This window comes from Bufo bufo, chromosome 3, assembly GCF_905171765.1.
Source record: "Bufo bufo chromosome 3, aBufBuf1.1, whole genome shotgun sequence".
Taxonomy (NCBI): domain Eukaryota; kingdom Metazoa; phylum Chordata; class Amphibia; order Anura; family Bufonidae; genus Bufo; species Bufo bufo.
The window spans coordinates 101,612,309-101,629,394 of NC_053391.1; the positions used below are offsets into that span (position 1 = coordinate 101,612,309).

At 44.5% G+C, this 17,086-nt stretch overlaps 1 protein-coding gene across 1 annotated transcript in view; it reads right to left on the reverse strand.

The window, feature by feature from the left end:
* SEZ6 (seizure related 6 homolog) overlaps positions 1-17,086 on the reverse strand; it is a 606,195-nt gene that overhangs the window by 180,367 nt on the left and 408,742 nt on the right. The gene's annotated exons all lie outside the window — the stretch shown is intronic.

Below are 17,086 nucleotides of genomic sequence, written 5' to 3' on the forward strand. Positions count from 1 at the left end.
AACTCAGTGGCTATACAAAATTTTTAACTACATGAAATTACAAAAGTATTCAGATTCAGGTGCTGGTTTGAAAATATTCTGGATCGGAAAACCCCTTTAAGTGATTATACCATATATCAGTGCAGTTTAGGGGGGTTTGTGTGTCCCTTATTATGATATAGAAAGTGGCAACTTTGACCTAGAGATGATCTTTATAAACTGTAAATGTGTAAACGATGGCAGAAGGCATACTGAGATTTGTAGTTTACCAACAGCCACAGGTTTGAGTCCACTGCTATAGTATAATGCCTTCAAAAAGAATACAGAAATGGCAAAAATAAATTTTTTTTACCACATCTGCAAAAACATCCACAACCGACTGACATAGACAATTCCTTATGTTGACTGACTTTTTTTTTTTTTTTTAAGTCAACTGTCTGCAAATCAGACATATTCATAAAAAATGCATGGCCACCAATAGATGTAAATATATTCATGTTGTGCCTTGTACGAAATCCCAGAGCCCCTATATTACTGCAAAAAAAATAAGACATTGCCAAGAAATGTTATTGACAATATTACAGCCAGTTATTTAAGTAATGATTTAATAGCAAGAGTTCCCAGAGGACGGCGAATACGGTTAATGTGAGATTAACGCGCTGGCGGCGCCCTTTGTGGCCACAGCTTCACGGTGGTCTTGCATGCATAATTGCACATCATCAACCTTCTACCAATATTATGCATTGCAGCTCCTGCCTTGTTCTGCTTTCCGTGATGATGAAATAACTTCCCTGCCTCAGTCTACATCAGGCAAGTTCTGCAAAAAATGTATAATGCACGAAGGAGGAGGTATCTGAAAACGAAATCAGCCCTGCGGCCGCTTCTCCCCCAACCTCTCTCTTTAAGGATGATAGCATAGACTTTCATTCTTTGACAGTTGTATGTTATGCAGTCTGTATGATGAATGCTTGGCTGGCTACGATCAATAAGGGCTTAAAGCTTTCTAGGACCTGTTGGTGGATTAATAGCGCACAACCTTTAAAGGGCACATTCCCACCTGGGTTCTGTAATACATTCCGTGTCTCCTGCAGACCTCCAACAAGCCAAAGCTGAAGCTTCTCTTGACTTGACGGAGAAATAAAGGTTGCCAGTTGTAGTTTGATAGAAAGGCTGATCTAACTTCAGTCAGGACAGACTGGAGGGATAGCAGAGGCTGAACAGAAATTTTTGATAAAAGTTGAGCTCCTAGCTGGTTTCTTCAAAGAACACTAAACCTAGAGGTGAAAGATAAAACAGAAGAGGGGGTAATCCTGCCCCAGTGCTTGTTAGTCTGACGCATTTTTTGTATATTTCTGAAACAAAGAAATAATACACATAACACGTCGGTTAATCTAGATGATCTCTTCAATCTTTGGCGGGAGACCAGATGAAGGGTGATGCTTAGCCAAGGGATGAAACTTAATGCCTTACTGAAGACAGCGCAGAGGGGAGGCTCCTGCTGCAGCCGGCTGTCTTAATGCTAGACACAGGATAGTGATGAGGACAGGACTGATCTACTGGCCAGTGCAGTTTCTAGGTAAAATTTCTCTCAGGGCAAGTGTCAAAACTGCTTAATGAAATCATATCAGAAGAGTACTTGCAACCGTCTCACCATATTATTTATTTTTTTATGCTTAACCACTTCAGCCCCCAGTGCTTAAACACCCTGAAAGACCAGGCCACTTTTTACACTTCTGACCTACACTACTTTCACCGTTTATTGCTCGGTCATGCAACTTACCACCCAAATGAATTTTACCTCCTTTTCTTCTCACTAATAGAGCTTTCATTTGGTGGTATTTCATTGCTGCTGACATTTTTACTTTTTTTGTTATTAATCGAAATTTAACGATTTTTTTGCAAAAAAATGACATTTTTCACTTTCAGTTGTAAAATTTTGCAAAAAAAAACGACATCCATATAGAAATTTTGCTCTAAATTTATAGTTCTACATGTCTTTGATAAAAAAAAAATGTTTGGGTAAAAAAAAAATGGTTTGGGTAAAAGTTATAGCGTTTACAAACTATGGTACAAAAATGTGAATTTCCGCTTTTTGAAGCAGCTCTGACTTTCTGAGCACCTGTCATGTTTCCTGAGGTTCTACAATGGCCAGACAGTACAAACACCCCACAAATGACCCCATTTCTGAAAGTACACACCCTAAGGTATTCGCTGATGGGCATAGTGAGTTCATAGAACTTTTTATTTTTTGTCACAAGTTAGCGGAAAATGATGATTTATTTTTTTTTTCTTACAAAGTCTCATATTCCACTAACTTGTGACAAAAAATAAAAAGTTCTATGAACTCACTATGCCCATCAGCGAATAACTTGGGGTCTCTTCTTTCCAAAATGGGGTCACTTGTGGGGTAGTTATACTGCCCTGGCATTCTAGGGGCCCAAATGTGTGGTAAGGAGTTTGAAATCAAATTCTGTAAAAAATGACCTGTGAAATCCGAAAGGTGCTCTTTGGAATATGGGCCCCTTTGCCCACCTAGGCTGCAAAAAAGTGTCACACATCTGGTATCTCCGTACTCAGGAGAAGGTGGGGAATGTGTTTTGGGGTGTCATTTTATATATACCCATGCTGGGTGAGAGAAATATCTTGGCAAAAGACAACTTTTCCCATTTTTTTATACAAAGTTGTCATTTGACCAAGATATTTATCTCACCCAGCATGGGTATATGTAAAAAGACACCCCAAAACACATTCCTCAACTTCTCCTGAGTACGGGGATACCAGATGTGTGACACTTTTTTGCAGCCTAGGTGGGCAAAGGGGCCCATATTCCAAAGAGCACCTTTCGGATTTCACTCCTCATTTTTTCCTGAATTTGATTTCAAACTCCTTACCACACATTTGGGCCCCTAGAATACCAGGGCAGTATAACTACCCCACAAGTGACCCCATTTTGGAAAGAAGACACCCCAAGGTATTCCGTGAGGGGCATGGCGAGTTCCTAGAATTTTTTATTTTTTGTCACAAGTTAGTGGAAAATGATGATTTTTTTTTTTTTTTTTTTCATACAAAGTCTCATATTCCACAAACTTGTGACAAAAAATAAAAACTTCCATGAACTCACTATGCCCATCAGCGAATACCTTGGGGTCTCTTCTTTCCAAAATGGGGTCACTTGTGGGGTAGTTATACTGCCCTGGCATTCTAGGGGCCCAAATGTGTGGTAAGTAGGTAAATGACCTGTGAAATCCGAAAGGTGCTCTTTGGAATGTGGGCCCCTTTGCCCACCTAGGCTGCAAAAAAGTGTCACACATCTGGTATCTCTGTATTCAGGAGAAGTTGAGGAATGTGTTTTGGGGTGTCTTTTTACATATACCCATGCTGGGTGAGATAAATATCTTGGTCAAATGCCAACTTTGTATAAAAAAAATGGGAAAAGTTGTCTTTTGCCAAGATATTTCTCTCACCCAGCATGGGTATATGTAAAATGACACCCCAAAACACATTCCCCAACTTCTCCCGATTACGGAGATACCAGATGTGTGACACTTTTTTGCAGCCTAGGTGGGCAAAGGGGCCCATATTCAAAAGAGCACCTTTCGGATTTCACAGGTCATTTTTTACAGAATTTGATTTCAAACTCCTTACCACACATTTGGGCCCCTAGAATGCCAGGGCAGTATAACTACCCCACAAGTGACCCCATTTTGGAAAGAAGAGACCCCAAGGTATTCGCTGATGGGCATAGTGAGTTCATGGAACTTTTTATTTTTTGTCACAAGTTAGTGGAATATGAGACTTTGTATGAAAAAAAAAAAAAAAAAAAAATAAGCATTTTCCACTAACTTGTGACAAAAAATAAAAAATTCTAGGAACTCGCCATGCCCCTCACGGAATACCTTGGGGTGTCTTCTTTCCAAAATGGGGTCACTTGTGGGGTAGTTATACTGCCCTGGCATTTTCCAGGGGCCCTAATGTGTGGTAAGTAGGTAAATGACCTGTGAAATCCTAAAGGTGCTCTTTGGAATATGGGCCCCTTTGCCCACCTAGGCTGCAAAAAAGTGTCACACATGTGGTATCGCCGTATTCAGGAGAAGTTGGGGAATGTGTTTTGGGGTGTCATTTTACATATACCCATGCTGGGTGAGAGAAATATCTTGGCAAAAGACAACTTTTCCCATTTTTTTATACAAAGTTGGCATTTGACCAAGATATTTCTCTCACCCAGCATGGGTATATGTAAAATGACACCCCAAAACACATTCCCAAACTTCTCCTGAGTACGGCGATACCAGATGTGTGACACTTTTTTGCAGCCTAGATGCGCAAAGGTGCCCAAATTCCTTTTAGGAGGGCATTTTTAGACATTTGGATACCAGACTTCTTCTCACGCTTTGGGGCCCCTAGAATGCCAGGGCAGTATAAATACCCCACATGTGACCCCATTTTGGAAAGAAGACACCCCAAGGTATTCAATGAGGGGCATGGCGAGTTCATAGAAATTTTTTTTTTTTGGCACAAGTTAGCGGAAATTGATATTTTTTATTTTTTTCTCACAAAGTCTCCCGTTCCGCTAACTTGGGACAAAAATTTCAATCTTTCATGGACTCAATATGCCCCTCACGGAATACCTGGGGGTGTCTTCTTTCCGAAATGGGGTCACATGTGGGGTATTTATACTGCCCTGGCATTCTAGGGGCCCTAAAGCGTGAGAAGAAGTCTGGAATATAAATGTCTAAAAAATTTTACGCATTTGGATTCCGTGAGGGGTATGGTGAGTTCATGTGAGATTTTATTTTTTGACACAAGTTAGTGGAATATGAGACTTTGTAAGAAAAAAATAAATAAATTCCGCTAACTTGGGCCAAAAAAATATCTGAATGGAGCCTTACAGAGGGGTGATCAATGACAGGGGGGTGATCAATGACAGGGGGGTGATCAATGACAGGGGGGTTGATCAATGACAGGGGGGTTGATCAATGACAGGGGGGTTGATCAATGACAGGGGGGTGATCAATGACAGGGGGGTGATCAGGGAGTCTATATGGGGTGATCACCACAGTCATTGATCACGCCCGTGTAAGGCTTCATTCAGACGGACGGATGCGTTTTGCGGATCCGATCCATCTATCAGTGCATCCGTAAAAATCATGCGGACATCTGAATGGAGCTTTAGAGGGGGGTAATCAATGACAGGGGGGTAATCAATGACAGGGGGGTGATCAGGGAGTCTATATGGGGTGATCACCACAGTCATTGATCATGCCCCTGTAAGGCTTCATTCAGACGTCCGGATGCGTTTTGCGGATCGGATCCATCTATCAGTGCATCCGTAAAAATCATGCGGACATCTGAATGGAGCTTTACAGGGGGGTGATCAGGGAGTCTATATAGGGTGATCACCACAGTCATTGATCACGCCCCTGTAAGGCTTCATTCAGACGTCCGGATGCGTTTTGCGGATCCGATCCATCTATCAGTGGATCCGTAAAAATCATGCGGACGTCTGAATGGAGCTTTACAGGGGGTTGATCAATGACAGGGGTGTAATCAATGACAGGGGGGGTGATCAGGGAGTCTATATGGGGTGATAACCACAGTCATTGATCACGCCCCTGTAAGGCTTCATTCAGACGTCCGGATGCGTTTTGCGGATCCGATCCATCTATCAGTGGATCCGTAAAAATCATGCGGACATCTGAATGGAGCTTTACAGGGGGGTAATCAATGACAGGGGGGTGATCAATGACAGGGGGGTGATCAGGGAGTCTATATGGGGTGATCAGGGGTGATCAGGGGCTAATAAGGGGTTAATAAGTGACGGGGGGGGGGGGGGTGTAGTGTAGTGTAGTGGTGCTTGGTGGGACTTTACTGAGCTACCTGTGTCCTCTGGTGGTCGATCCAAACAAATGGGACCACCAGAGGACCAGGTAGCAGGTATATTAGACGCTGTTATCAAAACAGCGTCTAATATACCTGTTAGGGGTTAAAAAAACACATCTCCAGCCTGCCAGCGAACGATCGCCGCTGGCAGGCTGGAGATCAACTCTCTTACCTTCCGTTCCTGTGAGCGCGCGCGCCTGTGTGCGCGCGTTCACAGGAAATCTCGGCCATCGCGAGATGACGCATATATGCGTGACTCTGCGCAGGGCTGCCACCTCCGGAACGCGATCCTGCGTTAGGCGGTCCGGAGGTGGTTAAAGGGAACCTGTCACCGGGATTTTGTGTATAGAGCTGAGGAAATGGGCTGCTAGATGGCCGCTAGCACATCCGCAATACCCAGTCCCCATAGCTCTGTGTGCTTTTATTGTGTAAAAATAACGATTTAAAACATATGCAAATTAACCTGAGATGAGTCCTGTCCCTGACTCATCTCAGGGACAGGACTCATCTCAGTTTAATTTGCATATGTTTTAAATCGTTTTTTTTAAAGGGGCAGGGCGCTGTGGATGAAACTGTTAAGGGAGCGGAGTGCTGTGGAGGTCACAATTAATGGCCATTAAGGCCACCCTCAAAAGACGAACTTAACAACCCCTCCCCCAGGTCCTGCTAAGGCATGCCCTTGACCCGGTTAGACCACGCCCCCTCCCACTCCGTAGCTGACAGGGATTGAAAAAAATGACAGAGCTGCTGTCTGAGAGTGAGCTGTTCAAAAGGACATCCCTATGTCCGTCCAGGCCCTGTGCCGGACGGAGGACAGGGAGCCTAAAACCGGACCTCTGGCCACCCTAGGGGCGGTCTGCTGTGGAGGTCACAGTTAAGGGGACGGTCCACTATGGAGGTCAGTGTTAAGGGGCAGATTGCTGTAGAAGCCACTGTTAAGGAGACGGGTTACTGTGGAGGTCAGTAATAAAGGGGCAGCCGCTGTGGAGGTCACTGTTAAAGGGGGGGGGCGCTGTGGATGTTACTGTTAAAGGGGCGGTCACTGTGGAGGTCACTGTTAAGGGAAAAGGGGACTGTGGAGGCCACTATTAAAGGGGCAGTGGGGTACTATGACGTCACTGTTAAGGGAGCGGGGTACTGTGGCAATCACTGTTAAAGGGGCAGTCGCTGTGGAGGTCTCTGTTAAGGGGGCCGGGAATGGTGGAGGTCAGTTAAGTGGACTGTATGGTCAGTGTTAAGGGGCGGGTGGGGTGGAAGTCACTGTCAAGGGGGTGGTGTGCTGTGAAACTCACTGTTAAAGGGGCAGGCTGCTGTAAAGGTCAAACTTAAGGGGGTGGGCTGCTGTGGAGGTCCCATTTTAAGGGACGGGGCACTGTGGGGGGTCAGTGTTAAGAGCTGGGGGGATGTGGAGGTCACTGTTAAGGGGGCAGGTGCAGTAGAGGTCACTGTTATAGTGGATACTGTCGATATCTTTTAACGACACACACAAACATTAAATGAAATAGATTAAATATACCTGAGCGAAGCCGGGTCCTTCAGCTAGTATCTAATATATATAAGCTGAGTGTATGTATGCTTGTCCGCTAAAGGAATCCGCACCGTCGCATTTACAATCACAAAATTGTGCACAGCCGCCTCCTGTGACTCGAGGAACATAGTCATAGACTATGTTTTGAGTGGAAATTTTCACCCTGCGCTTTCCAATTATTTGCCAAAAAATACATTGGCTGTTGTGGCAGTTAGCCTGGATATTCATCAGGTTGCATATAGCAACCAATCACAGCTCAGCTTCTATTTTGCTACAGCTCTGATTGGCAGGTGTAGGCAACAAAGGACATTCTTAGTATAAGACGATGGACATTCTTAGTATAGAGACAGCACGGTGGCTCAGTGCCTAGCAGCGCTGGGGTCCTAGGTTCAAATCCGACCAAGGGCAACATCTGCATGGAGTTTGTATGTTCTCCCCGTGTTGCGTGGTTTTCCTCTGGGATCTCCGGTTTCCTCCCACACTCCAAAGACATACTGTTAGGGACCTTAGATTGTGAGCCCCATTGGGGACAGTTGGATGGTAATGTCTGTAAAGTGCTGCGGAATATAGTAGCGCTATATAAATGCATAAAATAAATAAATAAGACAGCTTATGTGTGAGTTAATATGATTTCGGTTGAGACGCTTAGCCAAAGTTGTTGTAGAGGCTGATGTAACGCACATGACCTTAAGTGTATACTAATTTTGTGGGGTTTTATATATTTCTAATTAAAGACAAAAATGCCCCGCTGTGGAGGTCACTGTTAAGGGGTAGATTGCTGTTAAGGTCAAAGTTAAGGGAGTGGGCTGCTGTCGAGGTCACATTTTAAGGAGGTGGGGCACTGTGGGGGGGGGGGGGGTCAGTGTTAAGGGGTGGGGGGCTAGGGAGTTCACTGTTAAGGGGGCGGAGGGCTGTGGAGGTCACTGTTATGAGGGATACTGTCGATATATTTTAAAACACACAAACCTAAATTAAATAGTGGAAACATACCCATGATAAGCCGGGTCATCCTTCTAGTGAAGAATATTTTACAATTAACCACTTACTTCTTCGGGTGCCTTCCTAATCTGTTATTAAAATCTTATAGTTAGTACAGTCCACAGGACATTTTTTTCTGTCCTGGATAATGGAAACCAGACGGATCCGTTATGTTTGCCCATGGACCTCTATTATGACGGATCAAAATGGAATGCCTCTAAAGGTTTCCGTTTTGAATCCCGTCTTACAATTCCGTTAACATGGTTATAAAGGAAAGCAAAAACAGAATTACGAACGCTAATGCAAACTCCCCCTAATTGGTATAACTGACGTTTGAGAACATGGTGGATTACGTAGACATCTGTTTAAAATGTAAAATTCTAAATGTATAATTCATATTTGTATTCTACATTTTTCAAAGTAGCACCTGAATCTGAATACTTGTAATTGCATATAATTAAAAATCTAATACAGCTACTGAGTTATTCAATAATATGTATCTATATACTGCCACCTGCTGTTTGTTCTTTTCCTCATTTTTCTGTCCACCTCAGTAACATAACTGAGGTGGGTGCACATGCTCAGCTCCATCCTTCCAGCCAAATTTTCTGTTAGAAGCTGTTACAGTTACAGGACACCCCCCCCCCCAACAAGGACACACCCCTGAGCTGCCAGCTTGAAATAAATCTAGCAGAGTCGTTGAATCAGGAATGGAGAGATCTATAAATCCATGTGAGGTACAGGGCTGGTTCTAGTTTTCTTAGAAAGAGATTGTCGTGTACTACCTACGGCTCTCCAGCTGTTGTGAAACTACAACTCCCACCATGCCCTGCTGCAGGCTGATAGCTATAGGCAGTCTGAGCGTGCTGGGAGTTGCAGTTTTGCAACAGCTGGAGAGCCTCAGGTTGGCCATGCCTGTACTATATGATCTCAGATTTTCATTTTTTTTAAACTAATCATGGCATAACCTCTTTAAGGCAAGTGAAGTAATGCAGAAAATCTGGTTTGTATTTTTGGTGTCTTCAATCTTATGTCTGAGGCTACAGACTGTGGGGTGATTGTGTCACTGCAAAAGGTGCACCACAATGATATGCAACGGACAACACTGGCTAATCCCTCAGGCTGATGTTAAAAACTGAGACTTCAGCCAATGTATTCTAGTCAGGAACACATCGGAGCCCTTTTGCACCACCGTCAAGGTATCTCAGTGGGGCATGGGTCCTACCTCTAGACTACCTATGGTGTGTGAACACTGTCTGAATGGTGCTAAGATCTAACTCCCAGCCAAGCTCCCACATCCCTCCATAGTGAGATCACTCAGGCAGTGGGAGAGGGGATAGGGCTGCAAGCCCCACCGATAACAGGCCATGTGACACGGGCTACCAGGTGCACTACAATGTTACCAGCATTGCGCAATGGCACATTCTATACATATAAAGAAAAATCACTAAAATAAAGTGTCCTGAATGGGAGGAAATGCTTAAAAACCCCAAACACTGTAGCGTGTTTAGAACCGGGGGAGCAATTCCTCCGTATGTGATCCGTTGCTAACGGCAATCCCCAGCAAAAAAATGCTACTCCATCTTGTGTAGTATGCCCTTGTGGTACATGTGGTCCACTGCCAACATCCTCCATTGTATGTATTTTTTGCTGGGGATTGCCGCTAGCAACGGATCACATGCGGAGGAATTGCTCCCCCGGTTATAAACACGCTACAGTGTTTGGGGTTTTTGAGAATTTCCTCCCGTTCAGGCCACTTTATTTTTAGTGATTTGTCCACAGACATAAGCTAATGGTTGGCCCAAAATATGTTCTCCCTGACTCCATAAACATGCAAGTTCAGAATAAATAAGCATGCGTGTTCATTGGGATAAATGGCTTCCAGACACTTCTATAGTTGCAAAAATCCAAACTTTTCTATCATTTTTTCCTATACTCAGATGTTTTGCATCACACATATTACATACATGCTGTGATTCACCAATAGTAGCTCACTAATTGACCTATTTCATTCTTTATTAAAGGGGTTTTCTGGTTTGTATCCACATCCTTTATGAAGCCAGCTGTAGTTTTGTAAAGTGTCTCTTTTTCCTTCATTGTTCCAATCAACAGAGATAGGGGAGTGTCCATGTAACTAGCTGGGTGGGAGGAGTTATAAACTAGCTGGGCGGTGTTAGGGGCGGGCTGTGGCAGAGGAAGGAGAAGTGCATCATGGGTTTGGTTGGATACAGAAACAGGAAGTGCTACATACAGGATGCAATGATTTGTCTACGAGGTGAAAATGGGTCAGGAGAGTCCAAACTGAAAAAGAAAAATCATGGGGAAGATGTACATGAGGTAAGCAACCGCATGAGCATATCTGTTAAAAACCATAGTAATCCTGTGAAACCCCTTTAGGGTCCATTCACACATCCGCAACTGTTTTGCGGTCTGCAAATTGCAGATCCGCAAAACACGGACACCGGCCGTGTGCGTTCTGCATTTTGCAGACTGCACATGGCCGGCACTATATTAGAAATGCTTTTTCTTGTCTGTGGCTGCAAACAAGCATAGGACAGGTTCTATTTTTTTGCGGGGCCGCTGAAGGGAAGTACGGATGCGGACAGCACGTTGTGTGCTGTCCGCATCTTTTGAGGCCTCATTGAAAATGAATGGGACTGCACCCATTGCAGAACGATCCGGACCCATTTTGCGGACGTGTGTATGGACCCTTAAGCACAAACATATCTGCCTTTGCAAAATTTGATTCCTTCTACTGTGTATTAAATAATGTCAATTTGGAAAGTCCAAGACCAACACACAACATAAGACGGCATCAGAATTTCATGGTCTCTACACATATTTGATGAAATTCTTTATCCTAATAATGGAGATAAGAGTGTATTGCGCATATCATGCAACCATAAAGCCTGCAGTCAGACAAAATGCTTAATCTGTAGCTGACATGTGAGATTGAATAGATACTGGACTTATTTTATGCCTGTTTGAAGATGTCACTTGTAATAATAGGAGCCAGTAAGACATCACATAGATGGTTTTCTCCAAATGGGTTTTCAAACATCTCACACTTCCTTTAGACTTCAAGGCACGTGAAATAAGTGTTATTAATGAAGACAAGCAGAAAACCAATTAAATAAGACAAATCAGAGACATCATAAATCATTTCTGAAAGGTTTGTACACAAGTGCTGTTTACTGCCGTCGCTTTTTTCTTTCAATAATGGCAGAAATGTAATAGAAATCTTTATCGGGCAGTAATTAAGCATCACAAATGCAATAGTGTCAGGTATTTGTAAAAGAGGTTAATGAGATATGGAGAACACAAGCCCAAATTATTGACATGTACTTCAATGGGGTTTCTTGTGACCACTAGAAAAATGGTTCTGAGGCCCCGCCATCTCTACAGAGTGTGTCGTCCTCCACGGTTATTTGCATCGTTTGTTGCTATCATTACATGCATTAGACATATCACCCATAAGGTCTAATAGGACTGGTGTGAATTAACCCATTACAAATGGACACTGGAGGAAAAGTGTTCGGCTCCAAAGTCACTTCCATTTGAGATTTTTTTTCTGCTGGAACCAGTGATGGCCAGTTCGCATTGTTCACCCGCGAACACATGCGGGCTGCCATCTTTTCTCACAAGTCCGGCGAGGCACAGGTAAGCCCTTACCTGTGCCTGTGCGCGAGCTGGTCTGAAAACAAGTGCGGTCAGCGGGAGCAGGCAGTTCCGAGAACAGCCACCGGGGCCCTTCATCGGGCTGTTCTCGGAACTGCCTGCTCCCGGTGACCGCATTTGTTTTCAGACCGCCTCGGGGCACAGGCACAGGTAAGGGCTTACCTGTGCCTCGCCGGACTTGTGAAAAAATATGGCAGCCCGCATATGTTCGCGGGCGAACAATGCGAAATGGCCAACACTGGCTAGAACTTTGGGGCTTTGACCGCACACTTCAATCCTACACTGGTTTAGTAAATTTAAAAGGTTTTGTCCAGAATTTTAATATTGATGGCCTATTCTCAGGATAGGGAATCAATATTTGATTAGAGGTGGTCATACACCACTTACCCTCGCCAATAAGCTGTTTCAGAGTAGCCCCAGCACTGGAACTGCACAGCTCCATCCATTGTGTAGTAGACAGAGCTGGTTACTGCAGCACTGCTCCCACTGAAGTGAATGGGAGCAGTGCTGCAGTTACCAGCTCAGTCCACTACATAATGGATTGAAGATGTATAGATCCGTGACAACTTGCCGTGCAGGAGCTACTCTGAAACAGCTGATCATCAGGGTTGTGGGGTGTCTGACCTCGTCAAATCAGATATTGATGGCCTGGAAAGACTTTTTAATATGAATAAAAATAGTAGAATGAAAAATCGACAGTAAGTAGATCATTGGGATCTACTGAGTGCTGAGGTCCTCACCAGTCGCTACAATGAGGAGAGAGAAGTGAGTGCACATTGCTTGTTGTCTCCTTGCTGCAGGAGATAAAGTGAGATGCTCCTACTGAGCCCGTCTCCTGCAGCAAGGAGAGAGCACCATATTTGCTTCGTCTGTCGTTCTTTTGCAGAGTTTTTCTTAAAAAGTTGCACAGCACTTCATGAATTAGACTAGGCGTAGTGCTATTAGTCTGACCTCTGGTGGTTCTTTTTCAGTTCAACAGCTTCATATTCACTAAGGCTGGTCTAATAGTATGCGCATGAAAAATGTTGCTCAAGTAACCTGAGAACAGGCACACATCTCCATAAAAGTGCGACTTTTAAGGCAAAATTTTGCACAACTCGCAACTCACAATAAGTATAGCCGTGAAAAGGAGTCGAAATTACACAGTTTTTGTGACTAAATTCGAAATATGTGAACGAGGCTCAAATGTCTCCAAAACAGGTGCATTTTCAGTAGTCAATGTGACTAAAATAATGTGCCCCAGCGACCTTTTATTTAAAAAAAAAAATTACTAAGCTGTACCAGGAAAATGTGTTTCATTTTAATTGCTAATCATTTTCCTGCGGACATTAAGCATCAAAACCTGTTAAATATCCAGATGCCTGTAGCAATCTGTGCTATTCTTGTTTAAAACTGGGCTTGCATGACAGCAGGAGGGAGACAGATTTTGGGATGAATCTGGGCCAACAGATCAGTCTTTATTTGCTTTTTTTATAGTGCAGTATGGGCCCTTAGTTCCACAGAAAATAAGAAAACTGAATTACAAAGGTTAGTAATAAATATTAGCAGAGTAAAATAAAGATAACGATCTGTGATTTCCTAGCTACTGTAAATGCTTCATTTCTATTTGGCTATATTCGTACATTAAGATGGTATAATTGCTGTGTTATTACTCCCCAAAGTTTTTTTTATGTGTCCTTATGTGTGGTATAACTATAAGTCATGTGGCCCCATAGCAATGTCAGGCATTGGCCCGTATTGTCTAGCTAGAAGTAAACTGAACAGTATTTATGTAAACTGAAGCAGCATAACTACTTGTACTTGAGAAGCTATCATGGTATGGATGGTCATGCCAAATAGTAGATCCTCTGCAAAAAGGAGAGCCCACCGATGTAGCGCCAGATGGCAGAGAGAGCCCCGACAGTATTGTATTTTGTGCCAGAATATTCTACCATTTTTATTTTGGGCCATATTTATGAATGGTCTGTTCTTTGTTGAATGCATTATAAATTGTGAATCATGACTAAAAGGCCATGCTGTAAAATGTGCCCCAAATTCTATTGATATATTATATATTTTTTGTCTAAGGCAGTCTGTAGGAAATACTCAACACATGGTGCCATGTGATGGTGTAGGTGACAATGCGCCATCACAGGTCTTGCTATACTAATAGAGTTTGACACCGTTTTTTAGACTACCTCGGAGCTGGCGTACTTTCAGGCAACCGAATGTGACACAGCATAGCTTAGAATATGATTCACAATATGTAGAGAAGAGAGGAAAAGATTCGCGGCACTCACCGAAGTAGATATGATGCTGCGGCTTTATTCAAACTTCACAAGAAGACAGTGCGCATGTAGGATCCTGGGGCGGACACTCTGTGGCAAATAGTAGCGGCTACGGCCGTTTCGCGCGTGAGATCGCGCTTCCTCTGGCCGCTGTAAACATCATAGCGCAAGCCTGCGCTTTATAGGGGCGGGCTTGACGTAGCCGGCACCATCGGCCACAGCTGTGCACTGCAGGTTTAGTGACGATAATACCTTTAAAAATGCGATCGGGGGAACAAATGCATGCGAGGTTAAATGCAGGGATGTCTATTGGAGTCCTATTAAGGTACATTGTGCAAGATGTGATAAATACATAAACACCATATGGCTAGAGATACGCATAGGAACTATTCAATCACAGATGCTGAACACCAGATATGGCTGGCTGCTGACACAGAAACAAAGTCCCATTATATGAAAACCGACATGTCGTTCCTGTCGTTCAGCCCCGCCGCTCCCATGGCCCCAGTGAGCATGATCCACCTTGCTTCCCTCTGCAGGAGCAGGCGATGCCGATCCCCCTCCTCTAGGGATGGGTCGGACATGTTCCACTCCTGCAAAGGAGAGACAGCGTGGATGGGCATCATGGGCAGTGCGAATATGCTCAATCAGGCGTGGGCAACCTCTGCCTGAACGTACAGAGCCGACATGTTCACGGATACGTTCAAATAAAGGGCGGATCGTTTTGCCGATGTAAAATCTTTTACGGGGGCAAAAGACGACATATACAACATAGGGTGTGCGACAATTGATAAAGTCGCGTACTACGTGCTTGGTTCCTCCTATTTGTAGCCATCTACTACAAGTGTTAAGGGCACAGAAAGAACAGTGACCACATCTGTAATTACCTCTGGATTTCTTAAGCCAAGTCTCTTTCTGGGGTGTGCTAAATACACTATTGACTAGCTTGTCCTTGAGGGTTGGGCACCTTCTAAATGTGACTAGGAGTCGTTGACTGGAGAAGTTATTCAAAGAGGGATCCCCTTTTAATAGGTCCCAATTCTCATTAATAACCCGCCTAATTGCTTCTGAGGCAGGGCTATACTTGAAGGTAAAGGCAAAGCGAGGGGCAGGGCCGGATTAAGAGCATCATGGGCCTGGTGCTGAGGATTTTGCTGGGCCTTTTTATGGAACTGCACTCAGTGTCTTAATTACATATATATTTTATCGATACCATTAAAGTATTTTGTTCCTGCAACTACCCCTTCATTTGGCGTCTATCTTGGCAACATGGAGGGGGACCACGGGAGGGGGACCCTGAGGGTGGGGGCACCCTCAGGGCACTATAGTGTCAGGAAAACCGCTTTGTTTTCCTGACACTATAGTGATCATTTAACATGACTATGAAGATTACTGTTTTCTAGCTGCTGTGGACTGTGGACAACAGCAGCTAGAAACAGTAATTTCCATAGAGCTGTGTTATGATTTATGGACACAGCACTCAGCATGCTTAGCCAGTCAGATAGAAGGCTGGCTAAGCGTGCTGAGAGCTGTGTCTAAATAACATAACACATTAAAGGGATTCTGTCACCAGGTTTCACCCGTCAGCTAAAAATATGCTGATGTTCAGGGCGTCTGCACGATTCCTAATGTGGGCTTATAAATGTCATCTGTGGGCTTATTTAGCTAAAAAAACAGCTTTTACTAACCTGTCAGTCAAACAAATAAGGTGCCCAAGGGGATGTTAATGAATGCAAGGTGCCGGCCGCACCCGCCGCCGTTCGTGCCCAGCGCCGCCTTTCCGGACTTCTGCGCCGCCTCCTAATCCTCTGTGCCGCCTCTCGCTCGCCCTCCCTCCCTCCCCCCTCCTCCTGCTGTAAGATCTCGCGCATACAGGGGTTGAGCGAAGTGCCGGCGCATGTGCACTTCGCTGTAAGAAGCCAAATGGAGAAGTCTGCACGGGCGCATCAGGCAGAGCCCTGTGCGCAAGCGCGAGATCTTACAGCAGAAGGAGGGGGGAGGGAGGGAGAGCGAGAGGCGGCACAGAGGATTAGGAGGCGGTGCAGAAGTCCAGAAAGGCGGCGCTGGGCACGAACGGCGGTGGGTGCGGCGGGCATCTTGCACCCATTAACATCCCCTTGGGCACCTTATTTCTTTGACTGACAGGTTAGTAAAAGCTGTTTTTTAGCTAAATAAGCCCACAGATGACATTTATAAGCCCACATTAGGAATTGTGAAGACGCCCTGAACATCAGCATATTTTTAGCTGACAGGGGTAAAACCTGGTGACAGAATCCCTTTAAAGAAATTACTGTTTCTAGCTGCTGTGGACTGTGGACTGTGGACTAGCAGCTAGAAACAGTAATTTCTTTAATGTGTTATGTTATAGAGACTGAGCTCTCAGCATGCTTAGCCAGTCAGTAATTTTCATAGTGCTGTTATGATTTATGGACACAGCTCTCAGCATGCTTAGCCAGCCTTCTATCTGGCTGTGCTTCTTGAGAGTCACAGTCCACAGGCTCAGAAACAGCCTGTGGACTGTGACTCTCAAGATGCAAAGCCAGATAGAAGGCTGGCTAAGCATGCTGAGAGCTGTGTCCATAAATCATAACAGCACTATGATTGCCCTCCCTTCCAACTGGATGAGTTTATCTGATACCTGCTCCAGAAGCTCCTGCTGTCTCACGGGCTGGTGTGGCTGAGCGCTGTGGGCCGTGTGCTGGTCGAAACTGCTGAGTAGGTTGTACACAGCGCAGCGTGCAGGAGGGATAACCGCGGGCGCACTGAGGTCATATCC